This window comes from Nycticebus coucang, chromosome 5, assembly GCF_027406575.1.
Source record: "Nycticebus coucang isolate mNycCou1 chromosome 5, mNycCou1.pri, whole genome shotgun sequence".
Classification (NCBI taxonomy): domain Eukaryota; kingdom Metazoa; phylum Chordata; class Mammalia; order Primates; family Lorisidae; genus Nycticebus; species Nycticebus coucang.
This window is the reverse complement of record NC_069784.1, coordinates 82,673,073-82,699,089: the sequence shown is the minus strand read 5'-3', so window position 1 is coordinate 82,699,089 and position 26,017 is coordinate 82,673,073. Positions and strand designations below refer to the sequence as shown.

The 26,017-nt window shown below is 43.2% G+C and overlaps 1 pseudogene across 1 annotated transcript in view; it reads right to left on the bottom strand.

Moving 5' to 3' along the window:
- Positions 1–25,502, bottom strand: part of LOC128585843 (glyceraldehyde-3-phosphate dehydrogenase-like) — a 618,240-nt pseudogene extending 592,738 nt beyond the window's left edge. The window contains exon 1 of the transcript XR_008380125.1: positions 25,205–25,502. The product of XR_008380125.1 is annotated as a glyceraldehyde-3-phosphate dehydrogenase-like (transcript). The remainder of the gene's footprint in view (positions 1–25,204) is intronic.
- Between the last annotated feature and the right edge of the window lie 515 nt (positions 25,503–26,017).

Below are 26,017 nucleotides of genomic sequence, written 5' to 3'. Positions count from 1 at the left end.
GCAGGACTGGTTTCTTCTATAGCGGGAATCAAAGGCTTACACTTGATCCGTCTCTGGCCCCATCTCGTCAGAGGTCTTTCTCCCTGGGTGAGTATAATGACTACAAGCTGTTACCAGCCCTACAGCTTCACTGTCAGGAGGAAGAGAGGGTGCTGCTTTCTCCAATGAAAGATGGGGAGAACTCCACGAATGGGTTAATAAATTGTGGTATATGTACACCGTGGAATATTATGCAGCCTTAAAGAAAGATGGAGACTTTACCTCTTACATGTTTACATGGATGGAGCTGGAACATAGTCTTCTTAGCAAAGTATCTCAAGAATGGAAGAAAAAGTATCCAATGTACTCAGTCTTACTATGAAACCAATTTATAGCTTTCTTACGAAAGTTAAAACCTGACTATAGCCCAAGAAAAAGGGGAAAGGAGAGAGGGAGGGGAGAGGAGAGGATGAGTGGAGGGAGAGTGATTGGTGGGACCACACCTACGGTACATCTTACAAGGGTACATGTGAAATTTACTAGGTGTAGAGTATCAATGTCTGAACACAATAACTAGGAAAATGCCGTGAAGGCTGTGTTAACCAGTGTGATGAAAACATTTCAAATTGTGTGTGGAACCAGCACATTGTACTCCATGATTGCATTAATGTACACAGCTATGATTTAATTTAAAAAAAAAAAAAAACAGGATGGGGAGAACTGAGGCTGGCCCAACTTGGATCAGCTGTCTGTCTATCCTTTAACCAAACAGAAGAGATGAATATCCTAGACATTCTGTCCATTCCTAAACAGGAAGGATGGGTCCCCGCAGGAATGAGAGATTCCTGTTGTCAGGAAGAGAGCATTCTGTTGCTAGAAGAACTAAAGGCATCCCAGTCCAGTTCACAGTACGGTAGCAGAGGCACTGGGCTGTGGTCAGAAGACCTGTCTTCACTCCGCCTCCATCTTGCTGTTACCTTAGGCAAGAGAGCTAAGCACAGACTTCTTAGCTTTTCAGTGAAGACAATAATATGCACAGAATTATTTCAGTGAGGCCGCTGTGTGATGGAGACTGAAATAATACAAATGCAAGGGATTATTTATTATTCTCTCTTACGAGCCTGTTTACTTGTACCTAGGACACAATTTAATTTGCAAGGTTCTAAAAGGGAAGGTGATTGCTTAACATTCAAACTAAAGAGCTGCCTTCAACCTACCAGGTGTGCAGGCAGAACATCTGCCTCCCACCTGCTGCTCCCGAGTGATGCAAAGAAGAGTGTGTTGGTTTCGGCTTCGTAATCATGACCGTCAGGACACCGAGAGGTGTCTCTCACACAGCTTCACTCTCAGGTTCTGGGCTTCTATTTATGGACTCTCTTGGAAGCTGCCTTTGACACCTGGAAATCCAAGCATTTGAGACATTCATCTTTTTATCCCTAAAAATAGAATTGGAGGCTGGACATCTCTCCTAAAGCCCCCACCACACCTGCTGTTTATCCTGCACTCACGCAGTGGTGACTCTCCCCCTAGAGTTCATGACACTTCCTTTGACACATCAAAGTGAAACTCCTAGAAGACAGAAGCAACACGTCTATTGTTGAAGAGTAAATACCCCATTTCAAGGTGAAAGCTACAACAACAGGTTGAAATTTTTTGAAGTCCTAATCCCCTGAGTTGTCTAGATTTGGGGTCTCGGAAAAAAAAACAAAAAACTAAATGGATGTTGGTGAAAGTACGAGCTGTCATTCTGGCAAAGCCATCCCTTCGGAAAAGAGGACAATGTTACAGAAATGTGTCAACGAGGAAAAGAGACTAATTGAATTCGCAAAACATTTTTCCCCCCCGAGAGGGGTAACTTGTCTCCTACCCAAATGGGCACCAGGTTTCCTGAACTCTCGATTCCCCACTTCAGGGCGCCCTCTTCCTTGCCTGCCCTTGCTGCCTTAGTTCTGGCACCTTTGTCTCCTGTCTGGGTATTCCCTCCTAACTCATTTCTAAGGCCTTCTCTTTTCAAATCTGTCTTCTCTCCAAACTTCCTTCTCTCATTCAGCCTTATCCATCTTCCTACACATCTAAGTAGGATATGTTCTTGGGAACATTCATTAGCTAGTACCTAGTTCAAAGGATTCTGTGAAGATTAAGTGAGTTACTATGTGTAAAGCGCCTCGCACAGTGCCTGGCCCATAGGAAGCCCTAAGCAGCTGCTGGCTGCCTGTGTGTTAGCTGTCATGACCTGATCCTGTGGGCTCTAGCTAAAACTTCCTGCCAACTCTGGTCAAGGAGGACGCACCTCATGCACATGGCAGCCCCTCTCACCTCTGTCCCTCAGGCCCTCTGTCCCCTGTGCTCCAGCCACATGCAGGCATCAGACATGCTTCACCTGCGTGGCTGCTTCTTCCTCCCCTCCACGACCGGTGGGTGGGGTAGGGCTGTGTAACTCCTTTCTATTCTTCCTGGCTGTGCCTCAGTGATTCCTCCTTGGACTTCCCCAGGAAAGACGTAATAATGTCTGATTGGCTCTTTTTCTATTGCAGTCCTTATCCTATTACCCTTAACAACAATGGAAATGCCTTAGTGAATGCCCTTAACAACAATACCCTTAACAACAATGGCTTAGTGAATGCCTACAATATACTGAGGACTTTATATACTGCATTTCATTTAATCCTCGCAAGGAAAACATCATCCCTGTTGTCAGATGCAGTTCACAGAGCTGGAGTCCAAGGGAGCTTCCTCCTGAGCTGACAGGTGAGCAGGTGTGGGAGGTGTTCCCGTTGGTGTCTTTTTGTCTCTGATCACTAACTGCAGTACCGGTTTGGTTCTGGGCTCCAGGGGCATCTGAGTACAGGCCATGCTCCTTCTCAGTGTGGCACTTGGTTTCCGTGTCCTCTCTTCTCCCCTGAAGCTCTGAGCTCTTCAATGTCTCGAGCGGCAATCTTGAGAGCACCCTTCCTGCCCAAGGAGGGATCTGGGCCCCGGTCAGAGGGCCTGAGCGCTGTGCTGTCTGTCTCGGGAAGTCCTCTGTGTCCTCCTCTGCCCTGAAAGGTAAGCAGGTGCAGGAGGTGTTCTCATTTGCTTCTTTCCATTTCTGATCACTAACTGCATTTTCCTCTATGTCAAAGACTCCCCTACCTGCCTCTGACGTTGGTTCTCCAGAACTCGTCTTTCGGTTCCTGTGTGGGAGTAGAGAGTCACCACTGGCTCCACTTGGTGAAGTACCGAGAACAGGCACCACCCTGCAGCTCTGGCCCTCGAGCCTCCCTCCTGCTTCCTGGGGAGAAGGGTCTTGACGGCCGACTTTTTGAGGGCAGGCTTTGTATCAGAGACACAGAATGTGCGGTCCAGTACCGAGCACATAGCACACACTCACTGAATAAATAACGGCTGAAAAATGAACAATTGGAAGAAGCAATGATAACCAGTGAACAGCATACGTTAGGGAAACTGATGTTAAGGAATTGACTCCTTAGAAAGGCAAAAAGATGACTGATTCTCCATTCGGCTTCGAGGACAGACTCATTCTTAGAGGCACACAGAGTGGGAGTGGATACAGAGCATCTGGATAACTATTGTTTGAAGAATGGATTGAAACCCGCATATGACGTCATCTGCCCACACACTAATCAAGGCTGCGGGAATTCCTCCACCCAGCCACACTGGGGCCCAAGGGCCTTCCCTCTGATAAGCCTTTTATCCATTTATTCTTCAGTTCTCTGAAGTATAATAACTTTTTGACTTGTATCAGTTCCAAAATTAGCAAAAAATATCTTTCTTGTTCAGAAGAGTGAGACAATGAATGTGAAACTTTCTTAACAGAGAACTTGGCCCAGAGAGAATGCTCAATACACTTGCTTTGCTTTTCCATTCCTTTCTTTACTAAAAAATAAAAGGTTAATGCCAGTTAAGTATGAGCCTTGCAAATCCTTTTTGGGAAAATAAATTCCTCTCGAAAGCTTGTCATTCTTCTTAGTAATAAAACAGAACAAAAAGAAGGAGGTAGTCACATGCTATTTAACTATTTTTTTCCTGGAGAAATCAACATGGAAATTTTATTTTATTAATTTTCTTATTTTCATGTTTTTATTTTTTTTAATTTAAGAATATTACGGGGCACAAGCATTTTGATTACATGTATTGCCTTTGTGCAGTCTGAATCAAAGTTAGCATGCATTGTACCCATTAGGTATGGATTTTAAGGAACTGCATATAAACTCTAAGTATAATCAAACCTTCGGGAAAGGAAGGTAATGTATTGTTCTCACTACAATGATGTATGAAACCTTGACATCCTCCAGCTTTGCTGAGGAAAATAGACCCCTGGATCGATTTCTCTGAGCTCTTTGGACCTTTCGTGTGGTCTGGAAGAGGTGGCCCATTGCAGGTGAAGATTTGCATCTGTTCCCTGGTCCTACAGGGGCAATTCCCCCATCCCATGTCTTGGTGGTCTTGCAGACTATTCTAACCCTCTCTGGTCTCACCTAGAACTTTGCCCAAAGCTGGCATCTTTGGGGCTGAATTGTTTCTTCACAAAAAGGAGCCCCTCCCAGGTCTTGCTGTGTTTCCCTTCTGGTCCGTGAGAGAACAAGTATTTACTGCCGTCCCCAGCAGCTGCCTTCTTGGCTTAGTGGTTGCAGGCCGTTCCAGGCTTAGGGGAACTTGGCAGGAATGTTTGGCAGCTTCCTAAGCTTACTAGAAATACTAGAAGCCCACAGTTTGCATAATGCTAATTAAGTTTTCAGCTTAGTCTCCAAACTCTTATAGTATTTAGAGGATCGAGTAGTGTAGGAAATATTCTATACCTAGATGGGGCAGAGAACCCAAGCCCAACCTACCAGTTAAATAGGGTCACCCTGGAAGGTGCGTGCCACACCTTCAAGGAAAAAGTAGTCTTTTTATTTCTTTCTGGTTTTGTTCCCCTTGTGGTGAAAATCCTGCTCCATCACATTGTTTTCTAGTGTCACTTCCTGCGGTACCTGTGCTAATTCTCTCCCTGGCCTCTGGGAGTGTTGGGTTTCCACTCAGCCGTTGCACTCACTGGGTGTGGTAGTCTGGTGCTCTGCCACGCCGCAGGGGTGTGTCCAGCAGGGCGCCCGTGCCAAGTGGCTTCCTCCACCCAAGGTGTGGCGATATCACCTGTTCTTACCACATCTTGGAGTGTTTTATTAGTATCTCCCTGTAAGTCATCCAAGATGAAAACATGTGGTCTTGTGCTTTAAACCTGCCTTTCACAAGTTTCAAAATACTAAGTATTGTTATAGGGCTCAGATCATATATCAAGGACCAGGCTTTTAATGTTCTAATTTTTTTTTTTTTAATAGTTGGGGATTCATTGATGGTACAAAGAACCAGGTTACACTGATTGCATTTGATAGATAAAGACCCTCTTATAATTGTGTCCCACCCCCAAAAGGTGGACCACACCCTGTGATCCCACATCCCCTCCCTCCTTCCCTTTCTCTGCTCTCCCGATCTCCCCCCCACCACTGTATACTAGGTCATTAATTGTCCTCATATCAGAATTGAGTAAATAGGATTCTTGTTTCTCCATTCTTATGAAGCTTTACTGAGAATAATGTGCTCCACTTCCATCCAGGTTAATACAAAAAATGTAAAGTCTCCATCTTTTTTAGTGGAATAATATTCCATGGTATACATATACCACAGCTTGTTAATCCATTCCTGGGTTGGTGGGCATTTAGGCTATTTCCACATTTTGGGGATTGTAAATTGAGCTTCAATAAATAGTCCAGAGCAAGAGTCCTTATGGTAAAAAGAATTTTTCTTTTTTTCTTCTGGGTAGATGCCAAGTAATGGGATTGCAGGATCAAATGGGAGGTCTAGCTTGAGTTCTCTGAAGATTCTCCATACTTCCTTCCAAAAAGGCTGCATTAGTTTGCAACCTTCCCACCAGCAGTGTAAAAGTGTTCCCTTCTCTCCGCATCCACACCAGCATTTGCAGTTTTGAGATTTTGTGATGTGGCCAGTTTCACTGGAGTTAGATCAAAGAAAGTATGGGTAAAACAATGGCAGCTATCAGCCTGGGGAAGGACTTCATGAGGAAGACTTCCATGGCAATTGCAACATCAACAAAAATAAACAAATAGGACTTAATTAAACTGAAAAGCTTCTATACCACTAAGGAGACAACAACCAAAACAAATAGACAACCTACACTTTGGGAAAGGATATTTGCATATTTTAAATCAGACAAAAGCTTGATAACTAGGGTCTATGGAGAACTCAAATTAATCAACATAAAAAGTGCCAACAATCCCTTAGATCACTGGGCAAGAGAGATGAATAGAACCTTCTCTAAAGAAGACAAATGAATGACTAGCAAGCATATGAAAAAATGCTCATCGTCCCTAATTATTAGAGAAATGCAAATCAAAACCACCCTGAGATACCATCTAATGTTCCAATTTTTATATGAATTACTACAATATATTCTAAGAAAAGCAAATGCCAAAAGAGGGGACTGCAGTAGACTAGTAGTAGCCGGCCTTTCCTTTCCTTTAGAAATTCAGGTATTTCAAGGGTACACGTTAGGGAATACATGTGGACAGTGTTCCCTAAAATTCTGTGCTTAAGGAAATCTTTCAGTAATTAATAATTTTTCTAACTTGTCAAATTTGAGGTAGGTTCTGATTGCTGGCATGCAGCAGTGGCTAGATTGTGGGGCACTGGTCCCACCTATCCGTGCCCACATGGGTGGCAATCACTGTAGGTTCAGTGTGGTTAGGCCTTGGCAGAAGGCTCAGGGCCAGAGAGGTGGGTGGACGGCACCAGCCTGATTGCTAAAGGAGCAGTGGGAATAGGCTAGGCCTCCCCAGGGGAACCGGAAGCCTCAGAGTGCCCCTACCGTGGGAGTTAATTAGCTTCCAAGGGAAGGAAAAGTAAAGATAACACCAGATCCTCTCTTGGAGTGGTTTTGTAGGTGAAGAGTCAAAACTTATGAGAGAATTCATCGTGGGTTATTCAAGTGGTCAATTGTGTGTCATGGGTGCTGAGTTCAATGTGGGAAACAGAGAAGGTGACAGGTGACACGGGGATGGAGTAGCTAGAGGGGACTTTCTGAAGGGAGGATCGATCATGGGCTGGCAGGAGCCTCAAAACAATGGGTACAGTCTGAGAACTTCCCACATGATGGCTTTTTAAAGGTTTGATTTGTACAAACCTCTCTACAAACAAACATTGCTTTAGACATTAGGAGATATTGTAGAGGAAACAACCTCAGTTTAGGAGCAAACTGCATGTATCTTACGAATAAGATAACATTTATCAATTATGGGGTGGGGAGATCAATGGAAACTAAGATGAAGAAATTATCTTGGTTAAGTAGGAAGAAATGGGATATGGATTAATTTTCTTCCCAAATGAAGAATTCTTTGCAACAGGAATTGGCAAACTACAGTCCTGGGATCCAGTCAAGCTCCTTGCTTGTTTTTATACAGCTTTCAAGCTCAGAATGGTTGAATGGTTTTTATATTTTTACGTGGTTTGAAAAAAATCCAGAGAATACTATTTCACAACAAATGAAAATCGTAGGAAATTCAGCTGTCAGTGTCCGTAAGTAAAGTTTTATTTAAAGCCATGGATTTACGTGTCAGCATGGCTCCCCTCCTGCTCTCAACGGCCACACTACGTGGCTGTGACAGAAGCCACGTGTGGCACTCTCTTCACTTTGCAGCACCACTGAAGGCTGCAGTGACGTGGTTATAAACTGGCAGTGTCTGGGTGCCCATGCAATACCTATCTGCGTGAAGACATTTTCAAAGACAAGATACATAAACTTATTGCAGACCAACATTTGTAACACAGGAGCACTTACAGCCAACTTCGATGACAGGAAACACTAAGCCCCCATTAAGGAAAATGTTAGCCACTCCCCCAAAGAAGTTCACTTTTCCATTTGTAGAACTGTATTACAAAAAAATTGCCCTCAACTATTATTACATTTTTATCAAAAAACTGAGGACATTAGTTTTCTCCCTTGTTATATATAAGCATGTAATAGTCTCACTTTTGCCTTATGGCCTATGAAGCCTAAAATATTTATTATCTGGTCCGCAAAGAAAGTTTGTCAACTCCTGCTCTATAACAAAGGTTTTATACCTGATTTATTAAGTGATGTGTGTGTGTGTTTCTACCATCTCATATGGTCTTCATAATAAATTTGTGGGTGTAAAACAGATATTATGTAGAAATTTTTACAGTTGATAGAAGCTGCAGATATGTTTTGCCCCTTGAGTAACCTTCTTAGTTTTGGAAACACACATTGAATAACCACAGCCATGCTTGCGAGTGAAATATGGTGATCCCAGCAAGATAACAGAGACTCCTGATACAAACCTAGGAAACAGAGTCTTATGTGAGAGGAAGAATCAGGTCCATAACTCCTGCCTCTAGAGCTCTGGCAGACCTGACTGGGGGTGTGGGAGGCAGTTGTAATGCGGAGTCTCCAGCACTTGGCTTGACTGAATCTGAATGCACTGAATGATGTCTCCTGGAAAGACATTCAAGTCCTAACCCACAGTACCTGGGTAGGTGACCTTATTGGAAATAGGGACTTTAAAGAGGTAATCAGGTTAAAATGAGGTTATAAGGGTGGGCTGTAATCCAATCTGAACTAAGTCCTTAGAAAAAGGGAAGATTTGGAGACAGACACGTAGAGGAAACTGTGATGTGAAGACACAGGGAAAATGCCATCTGATGGGCAAGGAATGCCTGAGGCCTCTAGAAACCAGGAGGGAAGTTTGGCCTGGATCCTGTCTTACAGCCCTCAGAAAGGACCAAACCTTCCGACCTTCATCTAGACTTCCAGCCTCCAGAACTGTGAGATAATAACGGTTGTTTAAGCTCTCCAGTTTGTGGTGTTTGTAACAGCAGCCCCTCCTCCCCCCCACCCCCTCCACCCCCACCAACTCACACCTCCCATAACCCCCCCCGGGGGGCAGTAAACCAGTAATTTATTGACAGTAAACTTTACTGAAGTCCTGCACAAGTCCTTCCCTGAGCTGGGTAGTCCTGACTTTGGGGGCAGCTGGGCCCAGTGAGAGTGTGCAGGAGCAGTGTCACACAGAGCCTCCGGGAACCCCGAGTGACAGCAGTGGTCACGGCCTGGTCAGGCTGCAGTTCTCTGCATGGTTTGAGTCCCTGGACTTCCTGATATTATAATTTGCAGAATATTGCCCAAGAGGGAGTTAGCAGATGGCTGGTTAACAGGCAGGTTAAATTTAAAAATAAATAAGAAAACAGAAACGTTACCGTCTTTGTATTTCTAGTTTGAGAAATAACTCGTCTGGTTAAATTTACAAGTGAGAAATTGCCACCCACAGATTCTGAGATTGTGCAAACAATATAGCCCATGAGAAGCCGTAACAAACAAACCCCCAAACCTAGAAGTTCGGACTCCAGCCCAGCCCAGGCTCGTTGAGCGCACCATGGGTTAGTTGCAGGCTTTCAGCTGACTTATGCATACTCACAAAGGCGGTCCGCACCAAAGACAGTTCTATTGCATTTTGCTGAGAATTGCAATATTATTTACAGTAATGTATTCATTTGGGACAGCATTTCAAAGCCTATTTATATAATTCATACCATTTATGCACTAATTTAGTTCATTTATTAAATTTCTCTTGAGCATTTTTGGTGTTGACAAGCAATAAATATGGCTTTTATTGTTTCTCTTCATTTTATTCTCAAACTTGAGCTTCTTAGCATTGCATGGAAAGACACTTTTTGGTGAGCCTGCTACAAATATGAGGGAATGGACCTGCCTCAATTTCTCCACCCTGTCTGTTTAGGCGAGGACAGTGTCCACCTCCTATTTGGAATGAGTTTTCTTTATTTTTATTTTGTTTATTTATTTATTTTATTTATTTTTTTGAGACAGAGTCATATTTGTCACCCTGGGTACAGTGCCGTGGCATCACAGCTCACAGCAACCTCAAACTCTTGGGCTTAAGGGATTCTCTTGCCTCAGCCTCCCAAGTAGCTGGGATTACAGGTGCCCGCCACAACGCCCAGCTATTTTATTGTTGTTGTTGCCATTGTCATTGTTGTTTTAGCTGGCCAGGGCCAGGTTTGAACCCGCCACCCTCGGTGTATGTGGCCAGCGCCCTACCCACTGAGCTATGGGTGCCGCCTGGAATGAGTTTTAAAATACCAAAATGATAGTTCACTTGAACTTTATCTTAGAAACGCAAACAACATAGTCTAATCATATGTACTCTCATATTAATCTGAAATAAAAATAAAAGAATAAACAATACAAATATTTTCAAAATTCTGGTAGAATTAGCATTAAATCTATACTTGATATGTAGATTTAATATGTTTATCAAGTATTTCTGAATACATTTTAATTTCAGCCACTCTTTAAAGTCACTCTGGGTTAACAACTCAGCCATGAATGGGTTTTCCAATTTCTTCTGCATGTTTAGGCATATTTTGGGAAGCCTACCTGTTTGAAGCACTAAAAATAGCAAGACATAATCACAGTATCCTTGAAGACACAAAGCTGAGATTGGAGTGAGCGTGGCCCGGAATGTGTTGCTGGTTAGGTGGGGCCTTCTATATTTAGGAGAATTAGCAACCCTGGGGACAACACTAGCTCTAATTTCATTATGCCTGTTGTCATCACAAAACACAGGGAGTGAGAGTCTATTTGTTTCTTCCGGGCCAAGGTGGGGCGGTGACCTACCTGGGGTTAGGCAAGAGCTTAGCTGAGTGTGTCACTGATAAATGTTTCCTTTTCTGATTTTCCCCATCCTCCTCCCTCCTCCCTGGCCATTATGACTTGCTGAAGTGAAACCTGGGAGAAAGGGAGCAGAGACCGAGAGGGCCCTCAGTAAAGGTGACACATGGCAGAATCACATATGAGTCTCACGGCATCAGCAATCCATGATGCAAAGGTTAAGGTGCGTGCCCTAGGTGGGTTGTGAAGCAACAGCTTTCAATTACTGAGACGAGAAATACCCAGCTCCTAGGCGGGAGGTACGACTGCAGCGGGCAGCCGGTCTCCAGGTGGTAGAGAAGAGCTTCTTGCCTTGGTTTCAACATTGCTCAAGAAGCTCTTGAATAAACCTTTCCCCAGCTTGGGCTTCTACTTCTTGTGCATGACTGAATGGCCTGGGCTCAATGTTCTTGGGGGAGGGGTGTGTGAGAGAGAGAAAAGGGAGTTAGAGAGAGTGTTGGTTGCCTGGGGAGAGGGATGAGAGTGGTGTGACTTCAAGCTTACTTTCCAAAAAATAATAGTTTTTTGAACAATGCATGTTTAGGCATATTTTGGGAAGCCTACCTGTTTGAAGCACTAAAAATAGCAAGGCATTTGAAAATTTATGAACTATAGACCATTTGCCTGGCACTGGGCTAGGCACTTCGCATGGGTTATTTCATTTAATCTGTACTATAAGCTCACCAAGGAAGCAGTGTTGTCACTGTTTTACAGATGAGGAAACTGAGGCTTGGAGAAGGTGCTGGTCAGGGTTCTTTGAGGAAACAGAACCAAGAGTGTGCACACATCCTCTCTCTCTGCCTCTCCTCTTGAGAGATTTCTAAGGAACTGGCTCAGAGGACTGTGGGAGCTGGCAAGTCTGCCACCTGCAGCGCCGCCAGCAGTAAGACCCAGGGCGGAGCTGATGTGGCAGCTGGAGTCTGAAGGCAGCCTGGATGCAGAGCTCCCCTGTCCTTGGGTCTCCCACTGATGCTGTGAAGCCCACCCACACCATGGATGGTTGGTCGTCTGCTTTACTCAAAGTCTAATCACGCCTAAAATCTGCCTTCAGAGAAGTATCTTGATGGGTGATTTGACCAAATATAACCATGTTATGGCCTAGTCATCCCATAAAATTAATCGTCATAGAGAAGTGAAGCCCACGTGTGGGTTTGAACTCAGTTCCACACCAGAGCCCGTGGCTTCTCCTCTCCCCCTCTCCCCTGGGCCAGTCCAGGGTGGCTGTGCGCAAACAGCCCGACCTCTCTATCCCAACATCTAGCAGGAAAACGTCCGCACAATTTCTGCTCTGTCTCCCTTTTAGGAAGGTGGTGGAGACCCAGAAGGTAAGCGTATGTGAAAGCTCTTAGCATGGTGTGGCTAAATGTCATTCAGGTCATGTCTTCCCTTTGTTCTCGTGTAAAATAAATTTAGGAAAGTAAATTAGTACACCACCTTTTATAGGGCAATCTGAAAAAAAATTTCTTTTAATAAAAATGTGAACCCTCTAAGATCCTACAATCCAGCTTCTAGGAATCTCATTTCACAAATGGATAAAGATATAATTATAAAGATGCTATTGCAGCATTGCTTAAAAAGCAAAATGAAAAAATAGAAACATCAATTGTCCAATAATGAGACCATATAACAAAATGATGATAAAATCATAAATGAGACAGACCACAGTGGAAAGAGGTTCGTGATGTAATTAATATTAAGTGGTGAGAACGACATGCCAAATATCTTGGAATAATTCTACTTTTATAAGAAAAAACAATCTGTGTAAATCTTGATAAACAGAAAAACACAGCCAATGTACACCTATGACAGGGGCGCTCCCAGAGAGTGAGATTAGAAAACAGGAAGGAAATGTTCTTTACTTTGTGTGTGCTCTGTATACACATTTTAAGCGATGTTACCTATGTATTACCTTTTGAAGTTGAATTGGAGGTACCGTTCCTGGTCAACTGTGCCTACACATACTTCATACATATATTTTACCTGCAATTCATACATCTTTTGAGAATGATCAATTTTACTTCCAACAAGAGGGCTTACAGTGTACACATTTTTTGGCACCTCCGATATTCTGCATTCTCTGAATTTTTTTTCCATTTTTTAAAAAATGCTTTTAATTTGTTACTAAATTGCTTTTTACAAAACTTTACTTAGTTAAGTTGACAAAAACTCCATGTTTATTGCGTACAACACATTTTGAACTGTATGTAGGTTTGGAATGGCTGAACTGAAGTAATTAGGCTAAGTATGACCCCAGATACCAGTGTGATAAGAACACTGAAATCTACCCTCTTAGCAGTTTTCAGAATACAATGCATTGCTATTAACCAGAGTCATCATTTCGTCCCTTAGAGCTCTTGAACTTGTACCTCCTAATCTAACTGAAGTTTTGTATCCTTTGACCAACATCTCCCAATCCCCCAACCTCTAGTTAGTGAATTATTTTTGAAATAGGTTAAATAGGTCAGGCATGGTGGCTCATGTCTATAATCCTAGCATTCTGAGAGGCCGTGGCAGGTGGATCGCCTGAGCTCATGGGATGGAGACCAGCCTGAGCTAGAGCGAGATCTCACCTCTAAAAATACCAGGGCATTACTGCAGGCACCTGTAGTCCCAGCTGCTTGGGAGGCTGAGGCAAAAGAATTGCTTGAGCCGAAGAGTTTGAGGTTGCTATGAGTTGTGACGCCAGAGCACTCTACCCAGGCTGACAAAATGAGACTCTATCTCAAAAGAAAAAAAGAAAAATAGGTCAACTAAACAGAATACTTTGACCTTGGCCTATTTTCTTTCATGGTAGGTAGACTGGTTCTTCGTCTAGTCCCCAACTGTGGGTCTGTGCTAATTTACACATCTCTGATAAAACTTTAGGGTAAGTCTCACGTAGCTTGCGAGAAGATGAAACTACCTTGACTTCATAAGGACATTTTAGGAAGACATCCCCTAACCTGTTTCCTTGGTTCTCAGACAGGATGCACCCGACAGACAGGAAGCCTTTCCTGGCAGTTTTGTCCTATGCGTCTGGCAACACCCAGACTGACAGACGGGGTGGCCTTTAGGTGATAACCTGGGGCAGAAGTGTGTGTCAGTGACGGCTCACTGAGAAAGACAACCCTCCCAGGAAGGCTGTGGCTTTCTGTATTTGGGAAGTGCTTTATGCAGACCTGGAGGGCAGGGATTTAGATAGAAATGCTGAGCTTTCAGAACAAAAAAAAAAAAACAAAAACAACTTTCAACCATAAAAGTTTTCATTCATTTTCCCTTTGTAACACAGAGCTACTGGGCTGATAATTCTGTCTGCTATATAAAGAGATAACAATGGATTTCCAGCAGAGGTTCTTTCTCTGCTCCTATTACTATTGCTCTGAAGGACTTTTAGAACTTAATATTGTAAGGATCACGGGAAACATGCCCTTTTTCCCTTGAAAATTTGCTGAAAGATCAACTCACAACTAAGGAAGATTAATATGGGAAATGTTTATTACCAGATACCATGTGCACGGGAGAATCAGGGGAGTGATCTCCCAGTGTCTCCATGATGGTCAGATACCTTTGTTGAACATGGAGTATGGGTGCAGCAGAGGGCTGCGGGGGAGCATGAAGGGGAGAGGGAAACAGCCCCACTTGTAAATTAACCTGAGAGATGGGTATTGTGTTTTAAATAATTTGGGCCAGGTCTGCTAGCATTCAGGCAGAGGAAAGGAAATCTGTTGTCTCCCTTTGATTCCCTGATCAGGTCAGTCTGGTTTTATGGAGATGGAATGAAAGCCCCCGGGAATGCTTTTTGATTGTGAAAGGCCTTTAGCTCCAAATATTTTTTATGCCAAGTAGTCATATTTCAGAGTGAAATTTCCTTAGCTCCTTTACTACCCCAACAGAGCAGCTCTTTCAGTACTGAATGAATATTTAGGAGGTGGCATCGCTATGGACTAAAGCTTCTGGAGGGCATGGGCCGCAGTCTCTGCTCTTCACCTTAGTACCCCCGCCAGCCCTTTGCATCTCAGGGTGCTGACGAGTAAACCGAACTTCTTCATCTTCTGCAGATTAGTCTCTCTGGGGAACATCTACACCTCCTATTTGATTCTGCTACTCCCTTCCTGAAAACTCTTCAGCGCCTTTTTCTTGCTCTATCAAGTCCAGAGCTCAAAACATGTCCTACGAGACCTTTCCTGATGGTCAGCCAATTGTTCTAGTTCCACCATGCAGGTTATTGACAGCCAGCCTCCTTCTGATTGGCCAGGTCTGTATCTCTCTAACTTGCTAAGAATTTTGAATACCATCCCTCTGGTGTGACTGGCCCCTACCCACCTCTCAGGCTCATCTCTGGCTCACCATTCCTGGAGTCACTCTGACTTCTATGTGGCTTCCTTGAATGTGCCGGGCCTCAGGACACCTTGGTCCACACCCACTCTGCATCTTTTATTGGGGAATCTTCCTGGTTTTTCTTCACCTGGAAGTTAACTCTCATTCTTTTAATCTCTGTTGTAATCTGAAGTGTGCGGTGGCTTTCCTGACCCTAGACAAAGTTAGGGATCCCTTTAGCGCAGTCCCAAAGCACACCGCAGTTTCCTTTAAGCATTGATCATAACTTTGTTAAAATGATTACTTGGGTAATTTTTATGGCAGGCTCCATGAGGCTAGGAAACTCATCTTGTTCTTACAGCCCAAATGTTTGCCACACAGAAGATTCTTAATAAATATTTGATGAAGTGAAAGAAAAAAGGTAGGCTAAAACAATGTGAATAATCAGTATTATTTTTCTAAAACTACACGGATTTCATGAATAACACTACTGAATAAGGACTCTGATTAAGCTGCTGCTTGCAAATGAGTTTCATCTAGATTTCAAACAAGGCTGGAGTTTCTTAGCTCTAGTGTAGGCAGATATATCTACTTGAACAGAATTTTAGGGCCTCTGCTTTACCTCTTTCCTTCTTTTGGCATTTCTTTGCCACTCTCTCCTGATTAAATTTCTAATCTCTGGGATTATGGTTCAGTAATGGTCAAGTTGCACCCACAAATTCTGTGAAAGCCACCCCCAAAACATGAATGAAATGTATAGCTCATCAGATTTCTTTTAGACTCTGTAGCCTGACTGGTTTTAGACCCGAGGATTTGGGCATGTGCTAATTTTCCTGTTTTGTTTGTCTAGAGCAATTATACTTTTCTGTTTTTATTTGAAGTAAAAATATTTTCCTACATGAAGGGGTCATTTTGAGTAATATTATAAAAAACCAAAGTTGGCCACGCACATCCTGAATGCAATCGCCAGTATTTCTTCTTTTTTTAAACTAAATTTGGTTTTAATTAGCTTTATGACCCGTCAAATAGCCATTTCCGTGAACGAACCCTAAGCTACACATCTTTACCAACTGCCAGCCTGTTTATTCACCCTTAATAGTCAAGAAAAATCTCTGCATTAAGCCTTACAACACAGCTCCAAACACCCAACTAAAACTCCCCATATCGAACAAGCAACACATAGTAATTCTTTTTTTTTTCCCAGAACAGAAAACACATTTTTTTCTTTTGGTTAATATCAATGTTCACTTCTAAACAGCATATTCATTTTCTAAGGCTCTTCTCAAACTGAAATGACTTTCTCCAAAGCTCATAACTCTGAATCACCAGATAACATCAAATCCCCTTCCCAGATTTTCCTGTAGCCATATGGGGAATAAAAAATGATGATGAGCAAGAGAGAGAGAGAAAAAAAATTCTTCTTAGAGGCCAAAAAAAAAAGAGGATATAAAAATAATTAAAATAGCAGAAAATATCTCAAATGCTATAATTTAGGTTTTAGTGAAAGTTAACTTGGGCTACCTGGGAGCCAAGGCAGCAGTGGAGGAGACAGTGCCAGGTTAGCGTGAGGAAGGAGCTGCTGCGGCTGATCCCCAGGCAGGACCCCACCCCTACTCCTGGTTCCTTCTCCCTAGAGAGCACAGGATGCCCCTACCCCCATAAGACTCTGACTGTTTCTGAGATTTATGTGTGTGACGACACAATGACTACAGATATCTGGTCAATGTGGCCACAGTTGGGAAGGAAAAAATCTCCTCATGGCCTTAACCCAAGGCTTTCTCCCACCATTTCTCTGCGCAGATGGACTGAGAGTGATTAAGAGACATCTACTCTGCCTGAAAAAGAAATTCTACAAAAACTGCCAGAACTTGGGGCTTTTCCCAGCTCAGCTGTAAAACCGTGCTTAAGGTTGACTCTCTGTTTAATTCCCTTAAAAACTCAAAAATGTTCACAAGGAACTTACTGGAGTTCTCATATCACTAGGCTGCTGGTGTGAAAAGCCACATTCAAGCTTTCTTTTGCCATAGGGAGCAAGTAGTTTTGTTTTCTAGCTATCCCAGGCAATGGTAATAGCTTGACTTTTGTTGTTTCTGGTCTGACTTGTTGAAGAGGTGATGTAGAGGTGAGATTTGATCAGTTTTGTGTTTAAATGATATCTTCAAGGTCCCATACTCTCCCCACCTGCTCTCTTATAAGATGGCTTATCTTTTAGCTGAATTTCCTCATGGCCCTAAGATGGCTGCTATTATTCCAGTCCTCAAAAGCATGTACAACATCTAGAGGCAGCAGAGAGTTTGTTCCCTTTTTTGTGTCTCTTGTCATCAGTAATGAACACTTCTGCTGTGCCCCCACCATACTGTACATGTGCTGTATGGAAGGAGGCGTGGGGAAGGGTGCACAACAAAAATCATTTGATGCAAAATTAGAGCCTTATACATCTCACTCTTCCCAGGAGAGAATAGTATTCTGATGTGCTTGATTATATATAATATTTTGGCTTTAACAGTTTCACACTTTCACAAAAACATGAAGCAATTTCTTTGTGGAACACGAAAGCCAGGGAGAAGTTGGGTGTTGACAGACCATGGGCTTTAGGTGTTACCTTGGGATTCCCAAATGGAGGCACCGTCAGAGTCTCCTTCCTAAGGGCATTGCTCTTGATTCCTTTTACCTTTTGTAAGGAGAGCTCAGTGAATTAGAGATGTGGAGAAAATACCTACTGTATCTTTTCCCTCTTAAACTTACTGAATAATACAGATTGGAATCCAAGATCTACTCTCTAGGCACTGACCTCTTTCCAAAGGAAAATATAGAAAAACATTCAAGATGTTTATCAAAGACTACAAGTCCCTAGAAGACTACAGGGAAGTTAACTTCAGAGGGGTCATGCCTAATGACAGGGAGGAGTGCAGACCCTCAACCTTCCTAATACGTGGCCATTTAATACAGTTCCTGTGGGTCGTGACCCACAGGTTGAGAACTGCTGCTCTAGAATCTGGAAACGAGGCAGCTGCAGACCCCTTAGGTGACCTGTGTCAGGGTGCACCCATTCCCACCATCCCCTCACACTGCAAATCTGCCAGGTCCCTCTGGTTTTGCCTTCCAAGGGGCAAAATCGATTTCTATTTGCCATGTAATGATCCTGATTCATGAAAAATGACTACATGGAAAGAAAAGTCACTGTGAGAAAATCCAAAAGGGATAGGGAGAAACAGGAGGAAGCAAAGAAACCCGAAATGACTTGGGTGTTTCAGAGTCAGACAAGAAGAGAATGGTAAGCAAAGGAAAATTGGGGAATGAATTAAAACGTCTATTTCTCTGTTTTATTTATAAGTAAGAGAAAATGTTATTTGTGATTCTGGGGTAAAAGCTAAATGGTTAAAGAGAGGAAATAGAACAGAATATGCTTTATTTTCTAGGTTTCAATTTGAAAAAAATATTCAGATATTCAGTACTCAAGTGTTAAGTATGTTAAAATCATTTAATTTTGTACAGTTTTTCTTTTCAGCCTGGATTCCCTAATTCCCCACTCAGTTTTATTTTTAAAGCCTTTGTACAAGACGAAATGACCAGAGAAGAGCTGGATTTTTTTTTTGAGGGTTTGAAGTTTGTTTGCTTAACAAAGAGTTTGCAGTCATAATTAGGCTGCATATTAAAGTTCAAAACCAACTCATGTTGGAAGTGACTGAAAATTGTTACCATCTGATGGCTTTGTGGGCAGAGCTTTCACAGACGACACTGCCTGCGCTCAGGAAAAAGGCCCCATTTCTGGGCATTGCCCCGGGAGACTTCCAGGGTCTGGGCAACACTCAGACTGCAGATTTCCCATAGTGGCATCATGGGTTTTAAATCCGTCATAATCTTAGGCTTTGATCTGTGGGAGTCATCCCAATTTGATTTGCTCTCTTTTTTTGATTCTCATCTCTTTAAAATTCTGACGCCTTATCTCAAGTCCACACATCTAACTGCGGAACTACGGAAGTCATGGGCCCAGTTCAGTAACTCTCAGTGTGGAAAATCCATCTCAAAGCCAAGTTTTCTGAGTGATAGAGACAGAGAGACCCTGATTAGGGTGTCCAGTTGGATCAGCTGCTCATCTGTTGCGTTGAAAGGCAAAACTGTCTTTAATTTTAAAATGCTCCACTTCCATCCTCACTGGCATATGAAGCCTATTTGGGAATAGAAAGAGTAGTTTTATATGGTACATTTCAAACATCTTGCCTTAGGCAAGAACCTCCCTGTTTTCAAGAGGGAAATCTCTTTATTGGCCTCTACACCTGAGTCTTTCATTTCACTTAGGAGAAAATAGAACAATGGAAGCTTGTGAGCAGGAGGGAAGAATTAGGCCTAATAACGTCCAAAAGGGGGCATAATTATGCAGGCGTTAGTACAAATAATTATGCTGTTTGGAGCCATCACAGGCGTTATCTTGCTGAATGCTATCTGATGAGTCTGTTCAGTCTAAATCTGAAAACACAGGTTTATATCAAAGAAGAACAGATTTTTTTTTCTCTCTTTAAGTTTTAGAGAGCATAATTGAAGGTGAATTTTGGTTATTAATTCGTCTTCCTGAATATTGTTCCTCATTTATTCCTAAGAGGAGATGTTTGCCAATATAGCCTTCTGCTTAACAAAATAAACAAACAAAAAAAGAAAAGGCGGAGTCAGAATTCAGAAGAAAGCCAGCCTAATGACAAAAGAAGCAACCAAGTCTTCAGTTTTGTGATTAAAAACAGACAAGGAGTTTAAAACAAAATAGAAAGAACCACAGGATACAGGATTGACTTTACCATGGGCAAACTTTTTTTCTTCTTTCTTTCTTTCTTTTTTTTTTTTTGGTAGGGGTAGGCTGCATTCAGAGGTAGGACAGAGCTAAACAGATTTACTTTAAAAACTTTTCTAACAGCTAATTTAGGAATATTTATTTTAAATCTTCATTAAAACCAGGTGCTTTCTGCTCTTCTTAACAAATGAACATTGTCCCTCTCTCTTCCCCTGTAACAGCAGTGATTAGAAAACAGCCTTGAAGAGCTATTGTTCATTATGATGCTGTCTGTGCACGGACCCCCCACAATGAAGATAGAGGTGCATACTTTTAATCAGAGAATACAATCAATTTGGGCCAATGACATTTCGGTACACACTAGTTTTGTAAAACGACTCATTATCCGAGGGCACCCCCAAACCACTGAGATTTAGTAGTTCTAGCACCATAATAGCACAGCTGTAGGGAGAACCCTCAAACCCAGTATCTGTGCTGAGATAATGTTCCTTAATTCAGTGAATGTTTAAATGAGAAATGGTATTGGCCATGTTCTAAAGCACATTTAATTATGTTGCTTAATAAATTTGAAGCTTTTGAGAGTTTGTTGCTTTTTAATATACTGGTGCGTGATCCTTACTTGTAAAATAAGTATAATACATGAAAGCAATAAAAAAAAAGTCCTGGAAGTTTCAAAAGGAATGATCTTTCGTGATATTTTACGAAGGGATTAATGTCAATGTCAGGATCAACAGAATGGATGTAAGTACAAGTTGTTACCTTTAGAAGTATGTGCGTGGGACCCATTGAAATCCCAAATGCTTATAAAACCCTGATCTTAGAACCCTCCATAATTCCCCTCTAAGTTACAGTTCTCTCATCAAAAAGAGAATATTAGGATAGAAACCCCCAGAGAAGCTCCTGTTGAGTCTGTCACACATTTGGAATGACTGAAAGGGAAATATATCTATGCTAGATAAATCCAGAGAAGGTACTCAGACCGTCAGACCCAACTGTTTTTTTTTTTTTTTTTTTGAGACAGAGTCTCATTCTTTATGCCTGTACTAGAGTGCCGTGCCTTCATCATAGCTCATAGCAATCTCAAACTCCTATGATTAAGTGATCCTCCTGCTTCAGCCTCCCGAGTGTCTGAACGACAGGCACGTGCCACCACACCTGGCTAATTTTTCTATTTTTTTAGTACAGACAGGGTCTTGCTCTTGCTCAGACTGGTCTCCAACTCTTGAGCTCAAGCAATCCACCCACCTCCCAACTTGCTAGGATTACAGGTGTAAACTGTCGTACCCAGCCCAGACGCAACTTTCTAAAGTCAGAATTAAGAAGGAAGAATCCGTCACCCCTTTGTTAAATTCAAGGCATGACTACTACAGAGCAATAAAAGGATTATCAGCAATAAAAGAATTAAGTGAAAAGTCTATTGCAACCAGTTAGTAGAAGGAGCCGAGCATAGTATGGTACAAGCCGAAGACATTATACTTTTCCTGCATCTAACTTTCACCGGCGTTCTGGTAGGTTTCCTTCTCCTTCCTCTGAACAGTATATTTGAAACATCCCTCACCAGTTCCAGGTGCTTTCAGACCAGGCCGGTGTGCAGCCTGGACGGCGCCAGGGCCTCTGGCTAGTGTGCATTCTGAGTGGGTAGTGCCTGTGCTGTCCTAGCTGGGGAGCACATTAAATATTCCTCCTGCCTTCTGATATTAAAGACCTGTCTTGTTTTTAGCAAATAAAAAGTCTAGCTTTGTCCAAAAGCAAAACTCTAACCTCATATCAAATCCAAGCTTTTCCTCTCCCAGCACACAGGCCCAACCAGTCTCAGCAACCCGCCGGGCAAGAAATAACCACAGCCTCTTTGCTGTTTCCCCACCGATTTTGTGTACTCTGTGTAGCCCGGTCTTCCAGCGTGGAGAGACAAGGGGAGCGAAACGAGGTGAGATAGAAAAGGAACAATGTCCGGCTTGGCCACTGCCGCTGTAATCTGGCCCCGAGGCTCTCGGTGCACCAGGAGCCCCAGGGTGGGTCTTCACTCCATGGTTACTGTCTCGGGCGCCCCACATGGCCACTAAACCTCCTTTTACCTTGCTTCTAGAAGAAGAGGTTTGACAGGTGGAACCATGCTTCCCAGGCTTTCTGGCAGCTGGATTTCTGGATGCAAATTTGTTTTTGTCCATCAGATTCACTCACCAGGAGGTTTACAAGACAAGATGGAGGTGGGGTCGTCTTCCTGAGGCTCCAGCTGTGGTTTCTCACAGGCAGGATGGTGGAGACACGACGCCTTCATGCAACAGTGTCACTGCGCTCATCTCCACGTTTCTGTCTGGGGAGTTATGGTGGGGTAGCTGGTTCTAACCTCCAAGGGGCGAGCTCTCCCAGTGGATCAGTTCTGGGTCACAGAGGGAGTGATTCTGGGCTGCTTGCTTTTCCAGCTCTTCCTAAGATTTTGCAAGCACCTGTATTAACTGATGCAGGCGCAATGGTGGGTTCAGGATGAGACCACCGCTTCCCTTGCCCCACGCGGAGATGATCTCCAGCACTGCTGTTCTCTAGGGCAGGGTATGTTCTCCCAACTGATGGCTTGTCATGCCAACTCAGCTCCTGCAACTGATGGAACACCCACCCAGATGTTTTCTCATCTTTAGACTCTTCCACGTCAGAAGTAGATATTAGTCTCCACGCTCCAGGTAATCTAGGCCAACTTCTCTAAAGAATTCTGTGATCATAGAGATTCTGCCCTGGATCTCTATTTAGAGAGGGTGGAGGGAAAGGATGGATGTGTGTGAGTGGGGTGCTACGTCAGTCTCCTCTCCTAGCTGGATCCACACTCTCCACACATGGTTCTCATGAAGGCCCTCTTCATTTATTTTGAATCAGGGGAAACACCATCCTCTCCTCCAGACAGAGCCCTTCTGAGAAGCCCTTCATGCTTACCTTCTTCTGATCAGGGTGCAGTAAGGGCCAACTCCTTGGCAATGGACCATCTCCTTGGCAAGCTTTACAGAGATGATTTAACATCATTCTTTGGAAGGTGGGAATAGTTGCTACCTACGGTTCTCAGCTTTGAGACCTCAGCTGAAAGGGAGGTAACAAGAGAGGTCTTATTTTAGCATCCAGTTACACCACTCTGGCTGATTTTCCAGACTGGAAGCCAGTACCCTGCTTCAAGGGTTGTTTGGGGCAGAGGAGGCTGGTGGGCAATCAGCAAGATGAGAGTTATCTGCAGCAGTACTGAGTTCAAACCACCAAATCAGGACAACTTTTTAACCCAAACTATGATTTTAAAGCAGTATTTCTTCTCTGTGCCCCTTCCTGTTCCAAGCTTTGCATTTTTAAAATTACTTGTTGTATTTCTTCATGTTTATATGATTCACATCAAAAAGCTAACGATAAAATCCAAGATTGAGCTCAATGGGAAAGAGATCTTTAAAATTTATTAGTCGTTAGAAAACTAATGTGTATATATATATATATATAAAACCTGCTCAAAGCAAAACAAAAAACAAAATCCAAGAAGACTTGACTTTTAAAAAAGATCAAACGACTAGTTTGAGTGTATGAGCCTCAGTTTCCTAAGGCACAGAATGAGTGGTTGGATCAGGCCACCAAATCCCTTCCAGTTTTAATGCCACATAGCTCTCTCTGAGTCAACAGAACCAAAGTCAATATCCTAAGGAAATATTGTTCCTGTCCTTCCAAGACCTCAAATAGGCTAACAGCAAGACAAACGCCCAAATGAACTGAAAACTCACATCCACACAAAAACCTTCACAAGCATGTTTATAGGATTTTATTCATCATTGCCAAGATGTCCTTCAGTAGGTAAATGTAAACAAACTGCGGTATATCTAGACAATGAAATATTATTCAGCACCAAAAAGAAATGAGCTGTCAGGCCAGGAAAAGACATAGCAGAAACAAATGCATGTTACTAAGTATAGAAGCCAATCAGAAGAGGCTGTTATACTGTACGATTGCAACTATATGACATTGTAGAAGAAGCAAAACTATGAGGACAGTAAAAAAAAAAAGGTGTGAGTAGGGTGCTAGTCAGTATCTTTATTTCCATGGTTTACATCAAAAAACTAATGGTTGCCAGGGGTTCCTGGGGAGAGAGAGAGATGAATGGGTGGAATATAGAGGATTTTTACCATAGTGAAACTATTCTGTACTGGTGGTAGACACACATCACTAGACATTTGTCAAAATTCATGGTTTCAGCAAGAGTGAAACCCAAGGTAAACTATGAACTTTGGGTGATAACGATGCCATAATATACACTTATTGGTTACAACAAATGCTCCACTCTGCTGCAGGATGTCAACAAGTGGGGGAGGTTGTGGTAGGAGTGTGGGGATGGTGGGGGGAGGAGACTGGGGATGTATGGGAACTCTATATTCTGTTCAATTTTGCTGTGAACTTTAAAAGATAAAGTTTACCAAAACAACAACAACAACAACACACACACAACAATAGTTGAACCAATATTAGGCCAGGTTTCTTGAGAAATTGCATTTTAGGTCAAATAATCTATTGCAGCCCATGTTGAAGCATCGCAAAACACAACATGGCCTGGCTATCTTTTGCCAAATGTTTTCATGAAAGTCATCAAGGATCACACAGGCCATCATGTTAGAGGTGGAACATCAGCTGAAATCCGGAGGTCTTGTAACAAGAAGTGGTCATCACCCTGTTATATTTTTTCAGAAATGCAATTTGAGCTTTGAACATGCTATCTCTAGAGTGGCAATAGTTGAATAGTTAGTTCTTGGTTCCAAATGTTTGTGATGAAAAAAATGATTGAACAAGAAGTACATTTCTTTTTCTTTCTTTTTCCTTTTTATTTATTTATTTATTTATTTTTGGGCTGAATTCAGGGAACTTTATTGATGTTACATGACAAGGTGGGACTCCCCAGGCCCCTCCCATTCTTCAGGGGGTCTGGTGTGGAAACTGTGTCCAGGGGAGATTCTCAGTGAGGTGGGGGACTGAGGAGGGAGGGGCACCCCAGCAACTAAGGGCTTCTCTCTTCCTTTTGTGCTCTGGCTGAGGCTGGTGGTCTGAGGGTTCTTACTCCTTGGAGGCCACATGGGCCATAAGATCCACCACCCTATTTCTGTAGCCAAATTCATTATCCTATCAGGCAATCAGTTTGACAAAGTGGTCATTGAGGCCAATGCCAGCCCCAGCATCAAAGGGAAAGAATAGGTATCATTGTTGAAGTCAGAGATGACCTGGTGCTCGGTGTAACCCAGGATGCCCTTTAGGGGGCCCTCTGATGCCTGCTTCACCACCTTCTTGATGTCATCATATTTGGCAGTCTTCTCCAGATGGCAGGTGAGATCCATGACCAATACCTTGGCAGTGGGGACACGGAAGGCCATGCCAGTGAGCTTCCCATTCAGCTCAGGAATGACCTTGCCCACAACCTTGGCTGCACCAGTTGAGGCAGGGATGATGTTCTGGAGAGCACCATAACAATCACGCCACAACTTCCCAGAGGGGCCATCCACAGTCTTCTGGGTGGCAGTGATGGCATGGACTGTGGTCATGGGTCCCTCCACAATGCCGAAGTTGTCATAGATGACCTTAGCCAAGGGGGCTAAGCAGTTGGTGGTGCAGGAGGCATTGCTGATAATACTGAGGCTGTTTTCGCACTTCTCATTGTTTACACCCATCACAAACATGGGGATATCAACAGAAGGGGCAGAGATGATGACTCTTTTGGCACCCCCCTGTAGGTGAGCCCCAGCCTTCTCCATGGTGGTGAAGATGCCAGTGAACTCCACAACCGTACTCAGTGCCTGCCTCGCCCCATTTGATTTAGGTGGGATCTCACTGCCAGAAGATGGTTCTGGGATTTCCATTGATGACAAGCTTCCTGTTCTCAGCCTTGACTGTGCCATGGGATTTGCCATGGGGGGAGTCATGCTGGAACATGTAGACCAGGTAGTTGAGGTCAATGAAGGGGGTCATTGATATCGATAATATCCACTTTGCCAGAGTTAAAAGCAGCCCTGGTGACCAGGAGCCCAATACGACCAAAGCCATTTATTCCAACCTTTACTTTCACCATAGTGCCTCGGGGATGCGGCTGGCCTGCACGAGAGGATGCGGCTGGCGCTGCACGAGAGGAAGCTGCTGTCTGACAAACGGGGGGACCAGACAGCCAAGGAATACATTTCTGAGACATTTACTTACCTTCCAGAATCATACCGAATCATCTCCGT